The sequence below is a fragment of the Panthera onca genome, chromosome E2 (genome assembly GCF_046562875.1).
Source record: "Panthera onca isolate mPanOnc1 chromosome E2, mPanOnc1 haplotype 2, whole genome shotgun sequence".
Classification (NCBI taxonomy): domain Eukaryota; kingdom Metazoa; phylum Chordata; class Mammalia; order Carnivora; family Felidae; genus Panthera; species Panthera onca.
This window is the reverse complement of record NC_138353.1, coordinates 21,413,059-21,427,447: the sequence shown is the minus strand read 5'-3', so window position 1 is coordinate 21,427,447 and position 14,389 is coordinate 21,413,059. Positions and strand designations below refer to the sequence as shown.

The following is a 14,389-nucleotide window of genomic DNA, read 5'->3' as shown; positions in this document are numbered from 1 at the left end:
ATGGCAAGGGTAGCAGGTGTCCGGGGAGCCGCCCGGGGGCTGGTTTCTACAAATCCCCGCCCGGCGGCCTTGCTTTCAGGTCCTCCCTGCGTGGTGAAGAATCCCTGTACAGCGGAGAACAATTTGCACACGTGTCTTCCGCACACAGGCTTCGCCACCTCGGCCAGGTGTCAGAGAAAGACTCGGCCCCCAGGTGCTCCCGGGCTAGAGTAGACACTTACCTGTAAGCAGATTGCAGCACAAAGTAGCGACAGATGTTTGCCCAGGGGGCCTCAGGAGTGAGTGATTATGCCTGGGGGTACCTCAGGGGCATCGAGACGGAGGCACGCCGACGCTGTAACAGACACAGCAAACAGGTACCAGGCGTGTTCCTTTTTTTTATTATACATTCCTTCATTTCCCATTCATCTATCATCTCTTGATTATCTCCTATGTGCCAGGCACAGCGAAGGTCCCCGGTATAGAGACGGCCCTCCATTCAGAGGAAGTAACCTTACCTAAGGGACAGAGGCGTCCCTGCCACCCGGTTGCCCCCTGCCATCGGCCTTCCCAGCACCAGGACAGTCCTGGGGTGCTGGGTTAGCCAGAGGTAGCCTCCCATTGGACTCTGGCCCTGCTCCCGCCACCCGCCCCGCCCGTGGCACCTGGCACAGTGCAGGACACAGGGCAGGGTGTCCGTAAACGCGTGTTGACAGCTGTCTGAGCTGAGCCTGGTGGCAGTGAGGGCGCCGTGGCTTTTGGGATGGGGGTACTCCAGGGTACGGGGCGTGCTCCAGGGAGGGGGGGTCAGCGGCTTCAGGGAGCACGATCTAGGAGAGCCGGAGGCGGCTATGCAGACCTCGACATGCAGATGTGATTACAGACAGACCTGCCCTTGGGGAGGAAGGACACTGGGAGTGGAGGAGGTGCCATGAGCCAAGGCACAGGAGCATCCAAGCGCACGGCCTATTCGGGGTGGCTGGGAAGAAATAAAAGGTACCAGAGGGGGCTGCGTGCTGTGAAGCCAAGCCCAGACCCAGGACAGCTGGCTTGGCAAACCCACCAGGAACACAGGGAGCAGTCCTCACCCCCTTTGGTGCCTTAGCCAGGGTCCCTCTGAGGGCAGAGCTGAGACCCTGCTGTGTATGTGAGTAGTTTATGTGGAAACATCACCCTGGGAACAGAGGTGGGGGGGGGGGGTGGAAAGAAGAGGCAGAGGAAATTCAAGGGGGCGTAGTCAAGGGGGCGACCCATCCCATGGGCGGGTCGTAGGACCCCGAGTCTCAGAAGCATCCACCCCTGGGGAAGGAAGGCTCCTCCCACGTCGGTCAGAGTGGCCTCACGCGCAGCTCACTTGCAGGGGTGCAAGATTGTCGGCAAGTTCCGTGCGGTCACAAGCAGCAGCACCAGGGACATCTAGGGCCGGACGCGAGGGGCCCCAGGGAAGTCCTGGTTAGGCTGCTCCTGGCAGACCGGGTCGGTGCCTGTGCAGAGAGGTCCTGCGGGAGCCTCTCGAAGGTGTCCTGAGGCAGCGAGTTCTAGGCGGCGCCCACAAGGTGATACCATCGGGGATTCAGAGAAAAGCAAAAGCCGTCAGTCTCAGCTGCCTGACCCGGGTCTCTGTCTTGGACCAGATTTCCCAGACTCTGGGCCAAGGATTTAGGGCACGTAATTGACCTGGGAAGGTGCAGGGGAGACAGGTCAGGGCGGAGGGAGGGGATGCAGGTCGTCCAGGGCGCATTAAGGAGCAACCAGCAGAGTGGGCACCGGGAGCTGAATCCCACAGGAAGACGCGGGAAGACACAGCTCAGATTTGTCCCTCCGAAGGGCGAAGAGTAGGGACGTTGCCACACCAGTTCCCGCCAGTCCATGGCTGGTGGCTGCTTTCAGGCATGTTAATTCCCCGGCACTCGGGCCAGAGATCAGGAAAGAGCAGCTTTCTGAGGTTTTGGACAAAGCTCTCAGGCACAGAAATGCAGATTCCCACTGTTCTGCCCAATAATGCGCCTGACCCAGGCCTGACCTCCAGGGCACCCGAAACAGGACACAGGCTCTTGTGATGGCCGGGACAGGCCACCTTGCAACTGCCTGCCCAGAGTCCTGAGCCAGAAGAAGATCTCTTCAGTTCAACAAACACTGTATGTCTGCCTCTGCTCCACTTGGGTTTTCTCTGCAGCGGGCGTCACCCTCCCAGGCATGAGATTCGATACGTATTGGAGTCTGGTCTGTCTCCCCCCGTGACAGGTGAAGCCGCCCAAGGACAGGGACTTGGTCTAACTCAGGTGTCATCTCACAGGCCTGGAACGGTGCCCGGTACGTGGAAGGAAGGTGCTCAACAATATTTGTTGAATAAAGGCAGGAAGGACCAGCGCGGGAGACTGCGAGCCTAGCCCTCGATTAATTTCTTAAGTCTCTTGGGTAGAAAAGCAGGCCCCTTGCTCCACGTTAAAGCAAGTGCCTCCCCGGGAATCCCGGGGGGCCTTGCGCTGGGCTTCCGGAGGCTGGTGCTGATGGCCGGGCCGCGGGGGGGGCGGGGGACTCCTCTGGGCCCCATCACGACCATTTCCGGTTGGGTGTGTGTGTGTCCTCCACGAGCCCCCTGCCGGCCTGTGCTGTCCACCCCGTCGCACCTCCAGCACCGACCCCGGGACCGCCGGCCTCCGGTGCACACGATCTCCGGTGTAAAGTCACGGCAGTATTCGAAAGGTTAAAGCGGAGTGAACTGTTAATTTTAATGCTTTCTCTAAGCTTCAGTTTTAATAAGCGAAAATGATGTTCTTATTTGCAGTAAAGTGGTGTTATAAAATTCTGTCTGTCAAGCTCATTTTAAAACCATGGAAATAAATGATCTGACAAAATCAGGCTATTAGACAAGTGAGGAAGAGTGATTTCCATAAAAGTAGAGGAGCTGTTCCTTAATTTCACACTTGGTAGTCTTTTGGGTCGACTAAATTTTTAAATAAGTGATAAAATTATATTAGCGCAATTGCATTTTTATAGATTTTTTTGGTCATTGTACTCTTTTTCAATCCCTTTATTTTAACTCAAACTGTTCTGCTGAAAGGTTACTCTCAACGTATGTGAGCTCATAACAGTATGCCCACGACGCGGCCTGGGGCCCGTGAGTCCTCAGGCCGTGCTCGCCGGGTCTGGTGGCGGCCTCTACACACAGCTGGAGATGGCCGCTGCCCCCCAGATTCGTGGGGCTGTGGTCCCGGGGCCCCCAGGAGGGGTGAGGAGAAGTGGACGCCCAGGATATCCGCTGGGGTTGCCCTCGGGCCTGCCCCCGGCTTCTGAGCTCACTCTGCTTCTGCTCAAAATAAGGAAGAAAACCAGGAGACCACGTTCTCCAGAAACCCTCTTTCTTGTAACTGTCGGGCGTGGACAGGACCGGTCAGTGTTTGCACACGGAGCCGGAAACTTAGAGAGAGGGAAGGTAGCTCTTTTGGGATCATTCATGTGGCCCCCACCCAACCCCACCAGACCCCTCAAATCATCACATAGCCAGGCCTGGGCTCGCTGTTCTGTCCAGGACCTTGGGAGAACCCTAATAGGGCCAAGCCCAGAACTCAGGTCTCCCGTGTGGCTGAAATTAGCTCCAGGCGGACAGATATGGGCCCAGTTGGGGGAAAAGAGGGGACGACTCTTCTGATTTGACTTTTAATAATTAGAACAGTATTGAAGGTATGAGTCTTTGGCATATCCTCTGCCCTGCCCTGTGCTGACTTCCCACTTTAAGTGCTGAGGGCGAAGACTTTTGTCCCCTGCAGGCTCAGTCCCCCAGCCTCTGCACCCTCTCGTGAACAGAGCTCAGGGGCTGGGGGCCCCTTCTCCTTGGCCCTGGCACTCTGCCGGATTCTGAGACCCGGCCAAGAACTCATGCGCCCCACCCACCAGCCTGGGTTCCTCTCTTGTCCTGCCCAGGCTGGGCCTCTGCCCGGGTCATGGTCACACTCACCAGCCTCGCCCACACCCAGTTCAGCCCTTGTAATCTCTTGTACCTCGTCTAAGTACAGACGGATGACATTAATAAAGTCTCGGCAGTTGGCTGCCCCCTCCTCCTGAGTGCACTCAGTATCTGGGGCCGCGCGGGACTCAGCCTCAGCACCCGCTGGCCTCTGGGTGTGCCCTCCCAAGGTGCCCCCCAGTGCAGTGGTTTTTAAAAACAGGTGTTCATTTTCAGGTAGCCCTTCTTCCAGGAGGAAAACGAGCCTCTATCTCCTGAGACGAGAGAGAACACGTTGGCTGAGCGTCTCCCGTGGGCCAGGCTGAGGGGCTGGGTGAGAATGGGGACACCCTGTCCCTTTAGCTGTGAGGGATACGGTGCTCACCTGGGGACACCCAGCTCTTAGAACAAAGGAACATCCTGCTCCGGTGAGAGCTGGCCTTTTGTCGCTGACTCCCAGGTGTCCCGGCAAAGGGAAAGGCTGGCTGTGACAGTGGTGCCTTTTTTCATGAACGCAGCAAATGTTTAGTGGGTGCTTTCTGTGTGCCAAGCCCTGGGCCAGCTCCGATAATGGAAGGCTCACTTCCCATGCAGGGAGGTGGACCGGATGCCTCGTGTTCACTCAGAGGACCTTCCAGGCTGGATGCTTGGCCGAAGGGAAAGAGAAGCAGCCTGGGAACTCAGAGCCTCTCTGTGCCTCAGCATCTCCATCTGTGCAGTGACGTTCAAAGGTGTGCAAGGACCCTCCCAGCCCTGGCACTGCACGGTGTGTGTGTGTGTGTGTGTGTGTGTGTGTGTGTGGTGGGGGGGAGGGGGTCTGAGCAGGCCGTCACCCAGTAGCCAGAAGTGCGCGCCCTCGGCCAGCCGTCGAACATCTGTCTGACGCTCAAGAGAGCATCTTCTGAGCACAGAAGTCAAGCTCGCCTTCTCCACGGCGTCTCCGAGAGTCAACGCCGGAGCGCAGGGGAATGGTAAGTAAGAAGTGTTTCCTGGAAAAGAGGAGGAAGTGCCGGGTAGGCACAGCCTGCCGGGTGGCCGTGGAGGGGCAGGGCTGTCTCTCCCTGGGAAGGAAGAAAGAAGAAGTCCAAATTAGTCATGTTGTATTACTTCTTTTTATGGCAATGCTCTGAAAGTCTGCAAATGTCAGCATGTTAATTTACTGTCACTCAGTGATATTATTTCATCCTTTCAAAAATGTGTTTCTTGCATTTTCAGTAGCATACTCCAAGTGTTCTCCATCTCAAAGTTTCTATAGATAGTGCGACTACTTTCACTCTGACCGGTGCCAAAATGTAGAAATTCATCGCTGGCTGTAGTCACATATATGTTACGAGTGGAGTCGGGGACTCGGGTTTCCTGCTTGCAGAGCCCGGGGTGGGGGGGGAGAGGTCTGATTTTTCTCTCGGTTCTCCTCCTACCACCCCTCGTCCTCCTGAAATGCTCTGGGGTTTCTCTCTCAAGGAACGCGCCGAGATAAATTTAATAGAGAGAAATGTTAAGGAATCAGTCATGGCTGGGTTTGTATATGAAGCCTGAGCCCTCCCCGTCTCCAGACGCAGCCCCCCCCCCCCCCCACCCTGCTGCTTCTCCTATGGTGGCAAACTTATTTCAAAAATTCTGATGAAACACTCGGTAAATTTTGTTATTCTGTGATGATAATAAATCATTATAGCCTTAAACACTTCTCTAGCTTGGAGCCTCAGCCACAAATTATCTTGTCATTCTGACCAAAACATTCTCCAAAAAAGCTTGACAAGTGCTAAAACCCAGAACATGAAACCATGTGTTGTTGTGAAAGCAAGATTCAGAAATGTCAATTAATTAGATTAAGAGGCTACTTTTAGCTTTCCTCGTGTTGCCAAATAACCCTTAAAATACGCATAGCAGTGGAAATCTACCTCCGCGGTACAGGACTTCTGTGCCGAAGGAAGACAATGGATCGGACTAATGGACGAAATTATTGTATCTGTCAGCCGGCTCGAGAGAATGATCTAGAAGCAAATGTCTCGCTTCTTTTTCCACAATGTGGCTTCCCAAGCTGGGTAAATCCTGCCATTTATGAATTCAAGTAGTTCCCTGCACCCCGCCCCTCAGAAATCATCTACAGATCTAGAAGGAAAAGTCAAGCCTTTTTTGTATGCCTTCACTAAGAAGATGGATTTTTAATGTCTTTCTGTGCTTTTCTTTTTAATTTGCATTTGCATTTTGAAGTTCACTTTGTAAAAAAAAAAAAAATATATCGTGGAGAAATTATTTAAATGTTTTTTTATCCCTGTTTCTTGAAAATCTTATCTTTAAATAATCTATATCCTCCATTTTATTTATGCCATAAACTGTTCCTATATTTTAATGGTCTGTTTGCTTTAAAAGGGGTTGTTGGTTTTAATAGCTCAGTTACTATCTTTGTAAACTAAACTCCTGACGAAATTCGAGCAGAGCATCTCTGCCTGTGTGTGGAAGGCACATTCCAACCCCTGAAAAGGAGATTTAAGCCAAATAAATGTTCTGCCCAAATTAAAATACATAAAATGAATAGTTAAGTTGGACAAGAGCTGATGGACGGAGCAGTTGGGACATGTGGGTGTTGGGAGAGCTGGCTGCCAGGCAGGGCCTCGGAAGAGAAAACCCAAATGAAATTAATTTCCCGACCCCCTTTGTCCATTCCTCGGGGCTAATTGATTACAGTGTTGGCACGAGGTCTTTCTTGGGTGAGCAGAATGGGGCAGCGCGGGTGGCATGGGGAAGGGTGACGCGAGGTCACTCCCCACGAGGACTTTGAGACTCGTAGCCTCTGCGCCCGGCCGTGGCTTGGGGCCCCCTCAGCTCCCCGGGGGGGGGGGGAGGGGGGGGCGGGCAGGGACTGAAAATTCCCCTCCACGTTCTCATGGCTGCGGTGCCCACCTTGATTCTATTATCACCCATGTGGATCCTGACACTAACTTTCTGCCAGGGCATTTTTGTGGAGGAAGGACACATCTGCTCGCACAGAGAAATGGCGGGGGTGGGTGGGCGGGGGCGACAGGATGGAAGATGTCTGAAGCTCCGAGAGGAGTCCCTTCCCTCTTGGCATTCACGACCCCGCCGCCCACTGCCCACCGCTACCCCCAGCAGCAAGTGCGAGGAGCCAGAAAGGCGGAAAGGCCAGCTGCTCTCTGAGCAGCTCTGTCCCGGGGCCCGGGGTGGCCAGTCCTGCCGGGTATGCCCTTGGGTGGAGGGTGGGACTTCCTGTGGGAGGGACTTCCTGTGTGGAGCCATTTCCTGCGAGATGTCATCCTGTGCGGGGGCGGGGGACCAGGAGCTGGTGGGGCCCTGCAGCCACTCACCGGGTCCCCATGTCTCCTGGTTCCTGCGGGTCCCCCCCCCCACCCCTGCGCATTGTACTTCCCTCCCCTCGCAGCCAATCGCGCCGTTTCTAGCCAGCAATGAGGCAATTAATGAGCTGTACAGAAGCCCTAAGTTATCTCTGCAACTAGATGGGTAATAAACACATAAATAAGTAAATAATTAAATAACTAAATAAAATAAAACGGATGAGTGAGGCATCCAGGGCTCCGGTCTCCCCGGGATCCGTAGCACAGGGCAGTGGGAACAGCAGAGGGGGAGAGGGAGGCCTGGGCTCTGGAGGCAGCTCGGTGGCTGGCCTGGAGTGTTATCTTGGCCCAGTCACTCCCCGTCACGGGGGAGCCCTCCCCCTGGGCCCGACAGCCCCCTGGTTAATGCCTGCGGGAGTGCGGGGGCCCGACGCGAACGCGGCTGGCTGGACGCAGCCGCAGCCACGCCTCGGGTGCTGTCCACCCCCCGCCCCCATCCCGTCCCTTTGTGTCTACCTGCCAAAGGCTTCCCACTGCAAGGCCCTGGGTCTCTAAGCTCGTGGGCAGGGGGCAGCGCTCGGCCAGGGACAGAGGGGAGCTGAGGACCCCCATCGGCCTGACCCCCAGAGGGGACCACCCGCAGACTGCCCAGCACAGTCCCACAGAGGTTTCCGGCGGACTCCAGTCCGGTTCATAGGCAGCCTGCTCCTTCATCCAGCTGGAACTGGCTTCCTCGCCTTTCCCGCCTCACCGCTCCCTGTCCTCGAGTCTGTCTACCTGTGCTTCCTGGGATCACCTGTCAAAGCGATGGCCGGCCCTCAGTTCCTCATCCAGCCAGCCAGACAGAGAGGCGGGGGAGCCGATGCCCCACCTGAGCCGGGCAGCCACCTGTTGTCAGGCGGGGGTGCGGCATTGGGGGATCCGTTTGAAATCTCCCAGTTTTCAGAACCTGGCAATGCATTAAAGGTTGCGGGGTTGGGGTTGAAAGTGTGGCCCTCACACACCAAACAACGCTGGCCATACTCCCTCCGCGGGCTACGTTTTACAACCTGTGCCGGGTAGACACTCAGCGTTCGGTTCAGGTGCCAGAGATTCCGGCTTTCTAGAATTTCCTTTCCAGTCGGTTCTGGTCCACAGCCACATCAGGGTCTAGGAAGTGCAACGAAGAGGGCCAATAGCCTTTGGGCAGGGGAGTCCACTGTCTCCGTAGGGTGCTGGGCCTCCAGCCGTACCTTAGGAAGAGAGTGGCCAGGAGGCCCCCAAGGTTGGGGGTGTCCGGGCGCACTTCTGGCCCAGGGAAGAGGAGACACCATCACCTGTCCCTGCCATCGGGAGGACCTGCCCTTGGGGGCCAGTGGAAGTCCCACAGCCTGGTTTCTCACCAGGCTTATCCCTACTGCCTCCTAGAAAACTGAGAGCCTTTCTTCGGAAGAGGCACCTCCTGAGGAGTCTGGGAAGCCCACTGGGGTTTGTCCCCCCATTGGCAAAGTGGAGGCTACAGGTGACTCAAGATGCAAAGACGAGCATCTGCCAACCTATAGATGGAGCCATCTGTATCATTAACCTGAACCCGAAGTATCCAGGGGGGGCTTGGGACAGAGAATGTCTGCCGCCTCAGACCCAGAAGCAAGTTGAGGTGCATCTGTGACCCCCCGCAGATCAGAATCACAGCTCTTGTCCGGGAATGAGCCGACCCTGGCCGTCCAGGGTGCTGGCTCTCTCACCACTGTGACAGAAAGCTCCTTCCCCTCAAAGTCGCTGAGCAGGACCTATGAGCAGCTCACACCTTGAGGGGAAAACTGCCCAAGCGTGAAGCTGAGACAGAGAGACAGAGATACAAAGAGACAGAGAGGAGGAGAAAGAGACAGAGAGGCAGAGAGAGAGAGCGAGAAACAGATATAGAGACAGAGACAGAGAGGGAGAGGAAAAGCACATAGGGAGAGAGGCAGAGAGAGAGAGAGAGAGAGAAACAGAGAGAGTGAAAGAGAGAGAGACAGGGAGAGACAGTAAGAGACATAGAGAGAGAGAAAAAGAAAGAGAGGGAGGAGAGAGAGGGAGGGACAGACTCCTGGGACATCGCGTAAGCACCTACGTCCAGCAGTCACTGTACCCACTATGCCCAGACTTCGCGTATGTGTGCCAAACTTCCATTCCTTGCTTGAAATCCTGAGCGACTTCTTGTTGACAGCATCGTGACGAGCGCTCCTGACCCCCAAACCTGGAAGGGAACGGGTGCCCTGGGAGCTACAAGTTCAGGGAAGAATCAGGAGGGAGCCTCGTGTGCTAACAGGGACCGACACCCAGGCCTGTGCGTGGACTTCAGGGAGCCAATGAATGCATGTGCCCACAAGCACCTCACAACCCCTGAGTGGTCAAAAACCGTGGAAGAAATCCTAGAAAGACCCCCAGGTGAGAAACACCAGAATTGTTTAAACATCATCTTTGGCCCCAGCAACATTTCATTGCAGATGATCCGGATGGTGCTTCTCAGCATGTGACAGGCCAGTGCCATTGGTCTTGCCATCTCAAGGCGCAGCCAGAAGGCAGCGGGACGACCGTCCTCCTGGTGGTTTCTCGCAAAGAGCGGCCGTGGCCTCCCATGCCCTCCTCTACGTGCAATCTCGTCTTATCTGACCCTCAAGGTCCAGCCCAGGCCTGCCTCACCAAAGATAGGCTCCCGGCCAGGGCCCCTCAAGCTTCAGGGACTGAGCCTTGTGGTTCCACTTTGTTTGTTGCCCATTCTCTTTCTTACCCAGACGTTTGACATTGATTTGTCACTATTGTTTTGTCTCCTTTCTCCAGCATGGCTCCAAACTCCTTCAAGTCCGGCACAGGTCTTGGGCATGCACAGATCTTATTCCTGGTACTGGGCCAGGGTGGGAGGGCTGCCGTCTGGTCTGATGGTCCAGCCCCTCATGACATGAAGCCTCGGCCCCACTGGGAACTGTGCAGGGTTGGAGGAGACCTTACTGGTGCCTCCACCTCACGTCTCAGGCACGCAGAAGCTTCTCGGGCCTCTCAAGACAAAACCGTGGGTCCCCATGTTCAGAGAAGCCAACCCCTACTACCAAATGGCCCGTGGGGTCAAAGTCCCCTATAGACTAGGTAGTTAGGACTCTCTGGAGGTCTGGACACCCTCCCCCTTCTGGGACTGAGTGGGGAGTAAGCAGGCGACCGGGTTTATGCTCAGCCTGTCGCCCTAATGTTTCTGCAAACAGAAGCCTGGCTGACCTTCCTGACAGGAACAGGGGGCCCTGGCGGGCCGCAGCTCCTCCCTGGGCCCCATCTACACAGAAGCCCCACGGGATTCCCGGCCTGCTCCCCTCCCCGGATGGCTGGGGTGACAACAATGTGGGAGAAGGCCTTGGCTTTTTTTGGGCGTCCAAACATGGAGATGCCGTGTTCTCTCAGCTGGGGGCCCTGAGTCACATCTGTCACTCAAGAGGTCGCACGATCCCCCGTGTGCCGCTCACCCACAGGGAAGGGGGGTGGTTCCTGGGACCTCGGCTCGACAGGCGCGGTGCCCCGGGCCCGGACCGCGGTTTGCACCGGGCCAAGAGCGAGGACCGCGCCTGCGGTCCGCAGCACGGCCACGCCGAGCGGGCCACACCGCCCGGCAGGTCCGCACGCTGCGGGAAAGCCTCCCCTCGCTCTCCCTGGCCAGATCGACTTCTTTTCTGAGAGCTGTCGCTGCAACCCTTCAAACCCATTTGACTGGGTTGGAGCACATCACACTGTCACCAACTCAGTTTTCATTAGGCGGCTGCTTCTCTGTTAGCCTAGCCAAGCAGAAGAACTCAAACACATGCACAAATTAAATCGACATCCAAACTCCACCAATATACAAAGCAATTTAAATGATATTCATTAGAGCGATGACAAGGCCTGATGAGGCTTTCAGGAGCCGGGTCCTTCAGCTTTTGCCGACTGGGTTTCATGGTCACTGAGGCGGAACCGCGGCGACTGTACCTCCATTTTTTTTTTTTTTTAAGCTAAGAAAATGACTCCTTCCTGACACACCTACCTCATTCTCCTCTCTCTCCTTTCCTCCCTGCTCTGTCACGGCCCAAGTTTCGCCAGCCCTGGTTTCCGGACGCAGGTAGAGCCATGAACCGAAGAGTCACATAAAGGAAAAAGCAGCCAGTCTGACTTCTTTTTTCCATAAATGCTCCAATTAAAACAGATTTCAGTTTCTCGTAATTTCATTTCACTTGGCCTGGGAGATCTCTAACTCACAATTATGACGGTCGTAAATGTGTCCCTGGAATCCTGCTGTGGGAAAAAAAAAAAAAATAATGGAAGTGAGACGTTGAAACGCAATAATTTTTCAAACGTACCCCCCCAAATTTAAAAGTCGTTTCCAAAGTCCTATTTATATATTTAAATTTTTACAGACAGAGAGGGATGGACCCCCTCCTGCTGCCGCCTAGGGCTGCACAGAGAAGTTGGAAGCCTTGGGAGGTGGGGGCTCTGAGGGCCTGTGTGGGGTCACGAGACTCCCGATCTTCACGTGTGGGGGCTAAGAGCCACGACAGCCTCACAGCCACGTCCGAATCTCCAAGCCCCAGAGAAGGATCCAAGTCCACTTGGGCACAGAGACTAGCACAGGGACTGCTGGATTCTTCGCCAGCTAAGGGCAAGAGCAAGGTCATGGCCGCATCCATCAGATCTCTGGGCTTTGGAGTTTGCAGCCCAGATAATATCCACAGCAGGGGGAATGATCAACAACTTCATACACTGATGCCCGCACTTCTGTTTATAATTTTATGCTCAAGGTTAATTATGTGTGTCCTTGGCTTTGATCGGATATTAGCGCGCGAGAACGTTGCCCGGGTCCATGTTGGCGAAGCAAGGATTCTTAGAAATGCCCATGGACTGGAAGCACACTTTCACGTTTAAGCCATGAGCTCTTACGGAGGAAAAACAGCACTGCCCAAACCAACTTTCTGTGATGATGAGAATGTTCCATATCTGCGCTGCCCAAAAGTGTAACCACGAAGCCTTATGTGGCTACTGAGTGCTTGAAATGTGGCCGGTATGACTGAAGAACTCAACGTTTGGTTTTATTCCATCTAAGTTTGAGTAGTCAGTCACACGTGGCTGGTGGCCACTCTATTCAACAGCACGGGTGAGACAGTAAATAACAGTGTATCCTAATTCCTGAGTAGCTAATTGTGGATGTTAATCTCTGGAAAGAGGTCACCTTGCTCATCATCATTATCATCAGGAATGATTTATTAAGAATATATTAGCACCTGACATGATACAAAGGTGGTGGAGAAGCCGTTCCTTTGATATTCTATCATTGGAGGTTAATTTGGAAAACACCGGACTCTTTGGACCAGGGGTAGGGCACGGACCCCCAAATGCTGAGCCTTCAGAAGCCACTCACTTTGCTTTAAGTCACTCCCGATGTCCAAAGCCATGGCCTGGTGAGTGAGTCACCGTCAGTTTGTCTGGGATCGTCCCGACATCATGGACTATCGGGCCACTGACCAACAATCTGCCAAATCCATTGTCTCGGCCGGGCAGGGAACGTGGTCCCAAATCAAAGGTGCTTCGGGATGTCCTTGGAACTGTCCGAGCCCACCCCTTACAGGGTTTGCTTGCCTTTTAAATCCTCCTGGGGGTGGCCTCCTGTCAAATCCTTGGGGAGAGAACAATGGTGCCTGTAAGTCCAACAGCATCTCCCCCGGGCTTGGAGAAACCCAGCGGAGTGCGAGGAAAATCAGCACCTCCCTGGAAACAAAACCCCGTGTTTGACCGCTGCCCCGCGCTGACACCGGGAGTCCAGCCCTCGGCTGCGACAAGGCTGCCGCACCGCACAGGAAGGTGGGGTTTGTCAGAAAGGAGCTTTTCTTCCCAGAAGCTTTATGCTAAGAGACAGAGCCGAAGCCTTCCCCAAAGGAGTGAGGCTGTTTCTGAAGCTAACTATAGCCTATTTTGCAAAGGCCAGCGCACCCCAGAAATGCACGGGCACGCGAGCATGAGTACCTTTTCCAGGTCTCCCGAGGTCAGCTGCAGGCTGAAAGGCATCGACAGGCACGGGGTCCCACGGGAAATGCATTTTCAGGTTTCCTTTTGCCAAAGATTACACGTGCTTACTAATAAATCCCTAGGGAGAAAAAAGGTTAGTGTTTCTATTACCAAAAGAATAACTATCCGGCAGAGTAAAAATGGTAATTTCTCCATTAGCTAAAAGGATAATAGCTATTATTTTAAAGTTAAAGTATTTATTATTAAAGAGTGGCGCCAGGTTCGCGTGTTTTCATTTTTATGATTGCTTCCTGTAATACGAAGTGTATTGTTTTTGTGCTAAATAGTCAACAGAAGAAAATGCCATTGCAATTTTCCAATTTCAAAAGAACTTCACAGATGAACTTGAAAAAATGAAATCATTTAATTTTTTTTTTTCTCTCTATTAGATGACTTAGAAATCTCTGGAGACCACAGCTTTAACACCGGATTTGGGAAATGCAGCCTTGCTTCCTATCGGCGCCTGTCCTTCTCCACGGTCAGGCTCCCGGCTTCAGGGTTCTGTCTGCTTCTCAAGGAGCTCAGCTCTCCCAGGCTCTGGTAATAGGGAATAGGGCCTTTTTTTTTTCTTTCTCAGGGTTTATTTGGTCACCAGGTCTGTGGCACAGCAGGTGGTCAGGGGTTGGGGGCAGGGCAGTCCACCTAGCCTAGCCGGAGCCTCTGAACTTGAGAAAAGAAATCCTTCCGAGGTGGTGGGGACCACAGCCCTGAATTCTGCTGGGGAGGCTCACGCTCCGACCTGAGCACAGAACACCCTGGGGAGAAGTGCCTCTTTGCTGGCTATCAATATATATATATATATATATATATATATATATATATATATATTTTTTTTTTTTTTTTTTTTTTTTTTTTTTTTTTCCTTTTGCAGAATGAAAATAGAACGGAGATGCCAGGGAGATCTGGGTCCTTATCATACCCAACTCTCTCTAACTCTGTACGATTTGGGTTAATTATAGAATTCTTGCTGCCTAAAACTTAAAGATACATCACTGATATTTTTGCTAAATGTTGACTGCAGCGAATAGCTAAGATGTGGCATATTGATTTCTTGTTGTGAAGTGAGCTGTTCAAGCTCCATTTAAGATTTTCATCTTGCATGTAGCCCTGAGCACAT

General features: G+C 53.7%; 1 long non-coding RNA gene across 1 annotated transcript; it reads right to left on the bottom strand.

Moving 5' to 3' along the window:
• Window positions 1-4,734: 4,734 nt before the first annotated feature.
• LOC132690445 (uncharacterized) lies at window positions 4,735-13,360 on the bottom strand. The gene is made up of 3 exons (XR_009615402.3): window positions 13,231-13,360; window positions 11,261-11,508; window positions 4,735-4,986 (listed from the first exon to the last, which is right to left on the bottom strand). It is a non-coding gene; the product is annotated as an uncharacterized LOC132690445 (long non-coding RNA).
• Window positions 13,361-14,389: the final 1,029 nt, after the last annotated feature.